Source organism: Cricetulus griseus, chromosome 2, assembly GCF_003668045.3.
Source record: "Cricetulus griseus strain 17A/GY chromosome 2, alternate assembly CriGri-PICRH-1.0, whole genome shotgun sequence".
Lineage (NCBI taxonomy): Eukaryota > Metazoa > Chordata > Mammalia > Rodentia > Cricetidae > Cricetulus > Cricetulus griseus.
This window is the reverse complement of record NC_048595.1, coordinates 43,359,975-43,370,467: the sequence shown is the minus strand read 5'-3', so window position 1 is coordinate 43,370,467 and position 10,493 is coordinate 43,359,975. Positions and strand designations below refer to the sequence as shown.

The following is a 10,493-nucleotide window of genomic DNA, read 5'->3' as shown; positions in this document are numbered from 1 at the left end:
TCAGAGATGCTGTGTTTTTATAGAAATATTTTCAAACAGAATTTTCAACACTTAACTTAGTTTTGTTTCGTTTTTGAGACACAGCTTCTCTATATAGCTTTGGAGCATGTCCTGGAACTCGCTCTATAGGCCAAGCTGACCTCAAACTTACAGAGATCCACATGCCTCTGCCTCACAAGTTCTGGGACTAAAGGCGTGAGCCGCCGCCACCACCACCACCACCACCACCATGGACCACAGTGGTACATTCGATTGGCCTAACTGACTCCACTGGCTCTGACAGGTACGTGGCTGCTCTGGAGGCAGATGAAGAGAACTGATGCAGATAAGGAAAGTCTCCTGGGGGGGGGGGAGGCAGAGGAGAAGCTTTACCAACTGCAAGGCAGAGCGAAGCTGTTCAAGGGGGCTGAGATGGCTCCAGCTCAGCCTGGGGACAGAGGCAGAGGTCCTTTCCTGTGGCAATTTTCCTGAACAAGAGGAGATAAGGTTGGTGTGTCTGACACATTTACAGTCCCAGAAGAGGGAAGTATATTTGGTGTGCTCAGTGAGTACACAGGCTTGATTTTCTGTCTTTTGCTGCCCGTGTGTCCATGTGCTCCTGATCTACTTTGGTGAGTTTGTAAGTGACAACTTTTACTTTCAGGGATAAGTCATTCGTCGGTCCCGACCTCATGTTTCATGCTGGGCAGCTGTGGTTGTTTCACAAACAAGATAGAGTCACTCTGCCCTCATCACGGACACTCAAAGTGGAGTCAATGAGGCTTTTTAAAATGGAGTCACTCAAGCTGCATCTGACCTGAAAGCCTCCTCCCTGAGGACTAGCTTCCATGGTCCCAGACAGTACCTTGTAAGCTTCCAAAGGAGGGAAGCAATTATATATATATAGATATATAGATATATAGATATCCAGCTATGCTGCCCATGAACTGTAACAATGACCAGCATGGCATTAAAACCCTTAGGGTTGCAATAGTGGCACAGGTACCTTGATAGTAACCAACAGGTTCTACTCAACAAGAGAGATCTCATACCTGATACGGAAACCTACTCAGCTACCCAGGGCTAGTGAAGTCATGTATCTTGGAGAGTCTACGATCCCCACTTTACTAAACTAGCATGATCTCTAACTATATTCTAAATATTTATCCTTGAGCCCCCAGATAAATGTAGTCCTCAGCCCTCATCAAGGAAACTTCTCTTTGCAACCAACAGATACCATTATAGGAAACCACAACTGATCAGAATGTAGAGTTGTGGAGTCAGGTCCTAACCAATGCATCTACAACACAATTCCTACACGTATGGCTCGTGGATCATTGTGGAATAGGGACAAAAAGATTCTAAGAGCCAGAGAATCGGGAAGTTTGCTGTGAGACTGTGTCTCCTAAGAATGTCAGAAGCTACACCCATATGAGACTTACCATCATGGCTGCCTAAACGTGAGCTGAACCAGGACAATGAGCTGAACAGGGACAAAAACAACAGACATGCCAAAATGGATGGAGGGAAGTCCATGAGGACTCAACCCTAGATAAAGAACTTAGGAGAACTAAGGAATGCTGAGAGCAGGAGAAACAGTCTTCCCCAGGGAAGAGCATGTCAATTTGTTAGCACAACCAAATATCAAATGATCAGCCCTGAAATTGTATATGTACAAATAACATTATACAGACAAGCAGGTTATATTTATATATTTACACACACACACACACACACACACACACACACACACACACACACACACACACACGATTGGTCAGTACAGAGTAACAGAAGAGGCTGCAGCTGACCACCACAGAATGATCTAAGTAACTGGCAGCCCTTCTGTCTGTGTGTGAGAGAATAAACTGCCTCTGTCTAGTACCTGAGCAAATGCTTTGGCCTCATTGCCCTGTCATTTGTGCCCTCTCTCTCTCTCTCTCTCTCTCTCTCTCTCTCTCTCTCTCTCTGTGTGTGTGTGTGTGTGTGTGTGTGTGTGTGTGTGTGTCTGTCTGTCTGTCTGTCTGTCTGTCTGTCTCTCTCTCTCTCTCTCTGGCATCTCAGCTGGCACCATTCGTTTATGGACATTTCTATAATCCAGACTATGTCCAGACTGATGTGAAAATCTCTATTGCACTGTTTCCTGTCGCAGATTGTCCCATATCTGCCCCACAGTTCTTTAGCCAGCCTCCTGTCATTGTGCCTGGTGAATGGACTTTCTCCTTGGCAGTCACATTCAAGCCTGTGAGGATGATCCATGCTTCTTTACATATGTGACATACCTGTTCCATGAATTCTTAGAAGTGGAACTGGGACCAGGTGGTGGTGGCACGTCAAGCCTTTAATCCCAGCACTCAGGAGGCAGGGGGAGGCAGCTGTCTGAGTTCAAGGCCAGCCTGGTCTACAAAGTGAGTTCCAGGACAGCCTGGGCTACACAGAGAAACTCTGTCTTGAAAAACAAAAAACAAGCAAACAAAACAAAGTGAAGTGGTGGAATTGGAAGAAGAAAAGGCACTTGGAGACTCTCTACTGCTGTCGTTCCCACACAGGCTCCCTGGCAGATCACACAACCTCAAACCTTAGAGCTAGCAGGAATGGTGCTTCATTTCTCTCACATTAGGGCTTTACTTCTCTGTTCACAGAGGAAAGCATTCCTCCACACTGGCATACTAACCTCAAAACCAGACTGAAGATGCAACCATTGCTGGGCACCTTGCCACACACCAAGACAGAGAGAATGTGAGCACATCATCCCATTACCATTTCCTTCTCCAATCCATGTCACCTGCACACACCTGAACACACACTCTAAACACATACACAAAACACACACAAAGGAATAAGAACAAAATAATTTAAAAATGAAGATTCATTACCTGCATCAGGTAAGGAGAATATGGGTATTATTTCTAAAGCAATTCCCTCCTCAACAGAGGCAAAGCGATTTTTATCAGGGCAGTTTATATGTTCCTACAGAAAAGCACCGTGGAGACAGGCATATTTCTGGGCATGCTCACTTTAAAGTCATATAGTTCAAGAAGGAAATGTGAGACACTTGGTACACACCTTTGGCATTGGAGAGGCCGAGGCAAGAGGATTCAAAATTCAAGACTAGTTTTGAGGATTTTATACACTAAACGTTGTTAGTGTTCCTTAGTGGCAGGCAAAGGGCTGGAGAGATGCAGCTGTCTAGAAATGATACCTTAGTAAGGAAATTCCCTTCTGTTTAGTATCTAGATCAGGCTCTTCATTTTGTTGCATTAGTAGCTCCAATCAGTAACAAACTGTGATATTGTGCATAATTTAACCTGGTGACTTTATTCTTAAGAATTTATCCCAAGAAAGAATTAGGCAAGGGGGCACATAGTGCTAATGACACAAAAATTGTCATAGTGAAAATCCCAAGACAACTGAAGTGCAGGGGAGTCCCAGCAGTGATCCAGGGGTGTCCCCGCCACCCATGGCCTAGGATGGGCAAGAGTGGAGAACAGGAGTGTGCTAGTTCCTAAGAAATTCTAGTGGTTAGAGGACAACTGCATCTCCTGAATATCTGACTCAATTAAGGACTGCCAGGACAGGACAACAGTGTGGGCTGAGTTCTAGTGAAGGTGTCACATGGTGACAACAAGAGGTGTGTGATGGACCAAAAGGCTCAGGTGCTCCAAGGAAAGCAAAGAGGTGACAGGCTAGAAGCCCACAATCTCCTCCAATGAGATCTTCCAAAGTGATCCTCCAATGACCCAAGGACTTCCCACAAGAGCTCACCCTCCAAGATTCCAACCCTCCTGATTGTACCCTAGGAACCAAGCCCTAAATCACAGTGGACCCTGGGGCGACACTCAGATAATCAAGTGATATACCAATCATAGTACATCAGTATGTAAGGCATTTGTCTCTGCATGTATAGAACAAAGTCCAAGGTATAGACCCCAAACTAGGTTAGAGAGGTCTTGCTGCCTGTGTCCTATAGGTCTGTCATGTTTGCAGTAGTGACACACCTCATCTCACCTTTGTCCAGAGCATTTCCTTTCTCCCTGTGTCATCTTTGCAGGCCCTGTGGAACATGCCTGGCTGAAACTATTGCCTTACCTTAGTAGATGAAGAAACTGTGAGGGCCGCCGTGCCATCATGTGAACCTGAGTCCTTCTCCAGCTGCTCCCAAAGGTCCAGAGAGCATGACCGGGAGAATAAAGGATGAGTCTAACTTGGCCTAACTGTCAGAGGCCAGGGCAGTTTCTCCAGTGGGTGGGGATTGGGGAGCAGGTGGGTTAGAGGAGCTGCAGTTTTCTGTCCCAGTGAACCTCCTTCCAGGTTCAACAAGGGCTGCATCAGATAGGAACAAGTAAAAATGGCTGCCGGCAAATCAATCAGATAGTGTGTCTGCTGTCTTCCCCAGAAAATGCATTTGGTGTGAGCAGGAGCCCCATCTGGGCTGCACAAGCGTCTGAGCACCTTAGCCTGAATGCCCTTCTGACCTCTGACCTAATTGCCAAGCATACATTGCTGTTCCATGTGCTGGGAAGAGCAATGAACAATGACTTCCAGTCAACACCTGTCCCCCTTCTCCCCTCCCCCACACAGTGTGCAGCCCCCACCACAGGAGAGCGGACACGCCCTGAAAAGAAGTCAGATGCTTAGGGTCGAGATGATGACAAGGCTGGAGTGTTTGAGGGGAGTGGAAAGACTTGAATGAGAAGTGAAGAAAGCACCTGGAAGAAATGGGTGGAGGGAGTGGGCCCTGGGCACAGCATGGTGAGCTGTCCTTCCCAGATGAGGGGCTGGGCCCAAGACAAGAGCAAGTGCACTGGAGGCCGGTGTGGGGTGTTGTTTGCTAAGAGCTTCGGCACCCTCTGGGGTCTCAGGTAGAGATGTGAAGGCAGTTGTGAATAGAGAGTAATTTATCTAATCCATTATTAAAGTGTTAGTGCTGCTTAGAAGATAAATGGTAGCGGGCCAGGGTGGACACAGAAAGCAGTCTGGAGTCCTTACCCCCTGGGACAATGGTGGTGACCAGGGAGGAGAGAGTGGCTATGAACATGGATGCGCCCTGGATGCTCTTTGAAAGCTGACAATTTCTACATGGGGGGAGAACAAGCCAGCAAAAGTGAGAGTTAGAGGGAGAGAGGGAGAGGGAGAGAGCTACAGAAGAGTGCTTGGGGCTAAATGACTGGAAGGATGGTGGTGTTACAGAGCTGGAGGGAGGAGCTTACTGGGGAAACTGGGACTCTCTGTTAACTCTTTCAACATGTTGAGTCATTCATTCTCTAGATGTGGTGAATCACACAGAAATATGCTGGGCTGAGAGTATTAATGGCACTCAAAGCAGGGACCAGAGTTCACTGAAGGAGCCTATCAGATGGAGGGGGTGGGAAAAAGGGACAGATGCAACTCATAGGACCATTATGGCAGAAGTAGACCAGAAGATGGCATCCAGCAACAAGATTCTGCACAGGAAGGTCACCCACTGAAAGAGAAGATTTTCCTGTGGGGGTGGCAAGGCTGACACAAAGAGGAGTCGGTCGGGGTTCTTTTGCACTGGGGTGACTGCAGCTAAACAACCTATAGATTTCAAAAGAGTCACAAGGATGCCTCTGGCTGTCCTCACAACACAGAAGTGGCACATGCTTGAAGCCATCATCAATATACAAGTTACTCAAATCTGATCATTATATATTACATAAATGCATTTAAACATCGAACTGTACTACACACACACACACACACACACACACACACTGTTGTGTGGCAACTAAATTTAAAAATAACTTTAAAATTCACCCCAAAATAGTCAGTAGGTGGCAGGTGTATGAGGTCAAGAAAGTTTTGTTTGTTTTTGGTTTCCTCTTCCAGGAGTGGAGAAGTGGAGCACACCAGGCTGCTGGGATAACTCGGTATTGAGGGAAGAGCAAGCAATCCAAGTGAAAGGGAAGTCTTCCACAGGGAGAAAGGATGCTCTCAAAGCCACTGTGGAAGGCACAGAGACCTCTTCCACACCAACAGAAGATGCAGAAGGGTACACATAGTCGGGTGTTGGGATGGAAACGGAGGTTCTGTGTGTTATTTATGTGTTTTCTCACCAATAGGGCAGCAAGGCATCAGTGGCTGGGAAGATGGGGAGCGGGGAGGTCTCAGAAAGGAGCAGGATCAGCACCAGGATAAGGCAGCATTGTCTGGGGTCACACAGCCTCTTCCTGAGATCCCACGACCTCATCTGTGTAGTGGTAAGAATCATAGAATGAGCCCCGGAATTCTCTTAAGAACTGTGCTGGGTTCACATACTGAGACGATTGCCTGCAAGTGTGACTTGGTCATTGTTGCTGTTGCTGGTTTGGGGCAGCGTCTCATTCTGTAACCCAGGCTGTCCTTGAACTCACAGCGATCCTTTGACCTCCACCTCTCAGCTAGTAGGCTTCTAAACATGAGCTATAATATCCAGCTGCAAGGCTTTTCATTAAAATAAATAGCAGAGTCTAGTAGCACACACTTACAATTCAAACACCTGGGAGACAGGGGCAACAGGATGAATGCAAGTCCCAGGTCAGGGAACTGAGGGTGTGAGCAGGGGAGGCTCCAAGTGTGAACCACCACAGTGAACGGAGTGGAGGCAAGGCATGGAAAGAGGGGAGAGGCAGTGAGTAGAGGATGTCCGTGATGAATGCTGCCTGGGAGAGCAGCTGAGAAGAGGTGTGTGTGCTCAGACTAGAGCGGAAGTGAGGGTTTTAAAACTGAAATGCTGGAAGAGACACAGGTTCCATAGGAACAAGGCCAAGTGTACCATGGAGGGAGTGGGAAGCTAGGGGAGTGGCCGCAAGGCCTCGGAAATAGAGATGGCAGTGGGTCAGTTGGAATGAGTTCTTCATGCAGCGGGAGCAGGAAGGGTGGGTGGTTATTGTGACCTGTTGTGGATTTGTGGGGGTGGAGGACAGTGATCTGGAGGAGGTGGCCCTAAGGAGCAGATTCTATGTCTCTGGAAAAGCAAAGACTGCAAAACAGGCTCTCTAGGAGACAAGGCATTCTAGAGCAAGCAGAGAAGGATGTCAGGGGAGAGGACAAGGGCTTGCTGGTGGTGAGCCAGGGCACCATGAAGCAGTGAGGAAGGGAGGAAGAGAAAGGCCAAGCTCGCGCTAACTCTTCCAGGAGGCTCTGGAGGCCCGGGAGCAGTGGCCACAATGGACCAGCAGAGGGCACCACTACAATGCATGAGAAATCTCAACCTGCATACAGGCAAGGCAGAGCCAATGCCACAGGATCTAGAGGAGCTGGATCCAGCTCTGTCTCCAGACTCCATGGTGGTGACCTAAACACTGCAGAGGGAAGCAGGATTTATGGTCCAGTTGTCATGGCGGCCATATCCTGGGTGCAGTGCGTGGCTCAACTGGGGTTGCTGGGTGGAAGTGTGTCTTTAATGTTCTTGAGGCTGAGACAAGGCATTGTCTTTCCTGAGAGTACAGAGTCTGGAAGGTTGGGAACAGAAAAGGGTTTTGACCACAGCCCTATGCTAAGTGTAATGCTTTTACACATGCATGTGCACAGATACACACGTTTGCACACATAGGATCATCTTCAGGCTCCCCACAACCCTTGGGCAACTTCTTTTCACCCCGACCTTGTCTTGAAACCCCGTAGAGGCCATTTGGAGATGATGTAACTGAGGCTTGCTCTCCCCTTTTTTCATCCTCCTCCAAACATGCCCACATTTCTCATTTCTCTCTCTCTTTCTCTCTCTCTCTCTCTCTCTCTCTCTCTCTCTCTCTCTCTCTCTCCCTCTCCCTCTCTCTCTCTCTCTCGTTTCATTCTGGGTATCTTTATTTCAAACTAAATAAATCTTTTCATGAATACAAACTGAAAAAACACATTTTCCCTTTATTTAACATTCACTAGAAGGATAAATAAAACTAAGAACCTTTATTGTCTTTTAGGTGTAGCAAAACAAAACTTCTCAGTTACACTGAGGAAATCATGAGCGAGGAAGGAAGGGCAGTATAGAATTCTATCTGGGAAGAATATTTTACCATACAACCACAAAAAACTTAAAACCAGATTTCTTGGTTCGTGGTCATTTGTGGCTTAAAGTACTGGACCTGAAAAATACTTCAGGCTAAAATAAATGTTTGTGGATAATATATGGACTATATTTTTTAAATAATGTAACAAATATGCTCATGTATGGCAGAATCCTTATGGTGAAAGGCATATGCAGATGGGTTTTTTCTTTTTTGCCTTTACTAATACTCCCAGAAAGACCCTTGCTTTTGACCTACTCAAGACCTTATCTGCCAATCTTCACATTCTTAGGTATGTCACTGTTACAAGACACCTGCCATAAGGAACCAAGCTGTCTCAAGTGCAGGTACCATGAGGACCAACAGGACAGAACAGACACTCATGATACTATCTGTTGCATTCAATCTGGAATACTCAAGTAGCTAGAGCATCAGATGTGAAGTGTTTAGGATGACCCACTGGAATATTTACTGGATTAGTTTCTTTCAAAAGTCAATCTGCCCTTTGAACTGGAGAACTACCAGGATAACATCACTCACTGTTCCTAGTTTTGATATGCCCTACAACATGAGAATTGAACTGACCTACAATGATTGCAATGTCATCTCTATACATGCGAGCAAGTTCTTCAGGAAGACTAAGCATTTTAGAGAAGCAAGCGCTCATGATCAACAGCTCCAAACTCATTGTTGCCTACAGCATGGCGAATGAGATGGGTTCCTGCATTCTGATCCTCAAAGACTGATGACAATCTTCGCTCTCCTTTCCGCTAAAAGGCCATGCATCTGTCCCAGAGTTACCTTGTACCCACCAACAGCTATTGGCTGTTTGTTGATGAATACCAGTTAAGTACTCACCCACAATCCTAACCACATCTGGTCTATGCATGGTCTCCCACAATCCATCAGTTGCCAACACTAGGAATTTATCCTGTGGCTTAATAGGTGATAAGTTACCTCTGGCTCAGCAGTGAGATAAGGAGGTGTATGACAGTTGGGAGGGATAAACTTGGTATATTCATTGCCATTCAACTGGTCAGGGCCAGACTCTATCACTCTCTTTTGAAGGTCAATGCTCCATTTGAACTTTACATCTCCAAAAGCCCTAAGAGGCATCAGCAAGCCAAGCAGCAGATCCTACTTTACCACACTCTTGGCCTCATTCTTTGGGTGTTCCAGTTTCAAACATTCTAGTTCTCTTTCATCCTGAGCATTGTGGTCATAAGAAAGCGTGACTGCTGACTAAGAACCATCTTCTTCTTGCACACCAAGCATGGCTCTACTATCTCCAGTGTTAGCCATGTGGAAGTCAACACCATCTATATGGGCCACACAGGCAGTAGCCCCAGAAAATGCCACCTGAACCACCAGGTAATTGAGAAAAGAATTAGGGTCACCAACTTGAGCCTCCAATGAAATGTCATTATCAAGTCTCTTGAAAGCATTAATTAGAGCCTCCTTGACATCAATATCAGCTGATTCTCCAGTACTGAGGTCTATAAGCTCTTTCCAGTAAGTCCTCAAGCTGTTGAAATACAATTTAGATGCCTCCTTACTGAAGTAATCATTGGGGTGCTTATCTCTGAATGATAGGTAGCAGGGCCCAACCACTCTCTACTACATTTTCAATCTCTAGCAAAGTCTCATGGGGTAACAAAGAAACAGCGATGTAATAGAAGAGTCTTTCACTAACTGCCTGGGAACAAGCACAGCCTGCATGACCATCAAAAACCCCCAAGAGCATATCTCTGGTCTGCGAGCAGGTTGCTGCACTTCTTCGGTCCTCAATGGGTGCATTTGCAGGCAGCTGATTGCTGTCAAATCCAAGAATGGAACTGACATTTTTGCCATCAAATTCTGGTACTTTGAAATCATATTCATTCATTTTAAGGATGCTGTTGACTTATGGAGGTGTGAGGTAAAATTTCTGAGGTGTAAAGGCATATCTCCTTCCTTGAGTATATTGCCACCAGTTCTCCCTTGGCCTACAAAAAGTAGCATATGCTGGATGGGGTGTGTATCTCAGGCGATTCTGAGGAATGTACAGTGCTGAACAGCAGAGATGCTTGTGATGGCAGTAACATGCAGTGCCATAGATTCTGCACAGTTCACAGTTACCAATGAGAGGGAGGAACTGTTGAGTCAGTGCTGGCATGGCATCAGAGAACAGTGGTAGGCTGGACGCTCTGACTGGGATTCTGGGCACAGGAGAGCACCCCTCCATGCACTTCCTTCCCTCAGCACCCCGCAGATCCCAGGCAGCTCCCAGGCAGCTTGGCCCAGGCTGGCCCACTCCGGGCCCCTCGCCCACATTTCTTTAATCCCCTAAAATTAGACTTAAGACAAAAGAACAATAGTTTCTTCTGTCATCTCGAGTATCATAGACACTGATGGTAGTGAGTCCAATGTTCAGCCTGAGGTGGTGATCAGAGCTCCTGAGAAAGCTCCTGGATACGTTGTGTCTGGAAGAGGTGGGTAAGTCACCCTGCAGCCCCTCAGCTCCTCCTATAG

The 10,493-nt window shown here is 46.6% G+C and overlaps 1 pseudogene; it reads right to left on the bottom strand.

Annotated features, from left to right (window-relative positions):
• Positions 1 to 8,514: 8,514 nt before the first annotated feature.
• LOC100769339 lies at positions 8,515 to 10,173 on the bottom strand (annotated as a pseudogene).
• Positions 10,174 to 10,493: the final 320 nt, after the last annotated feature.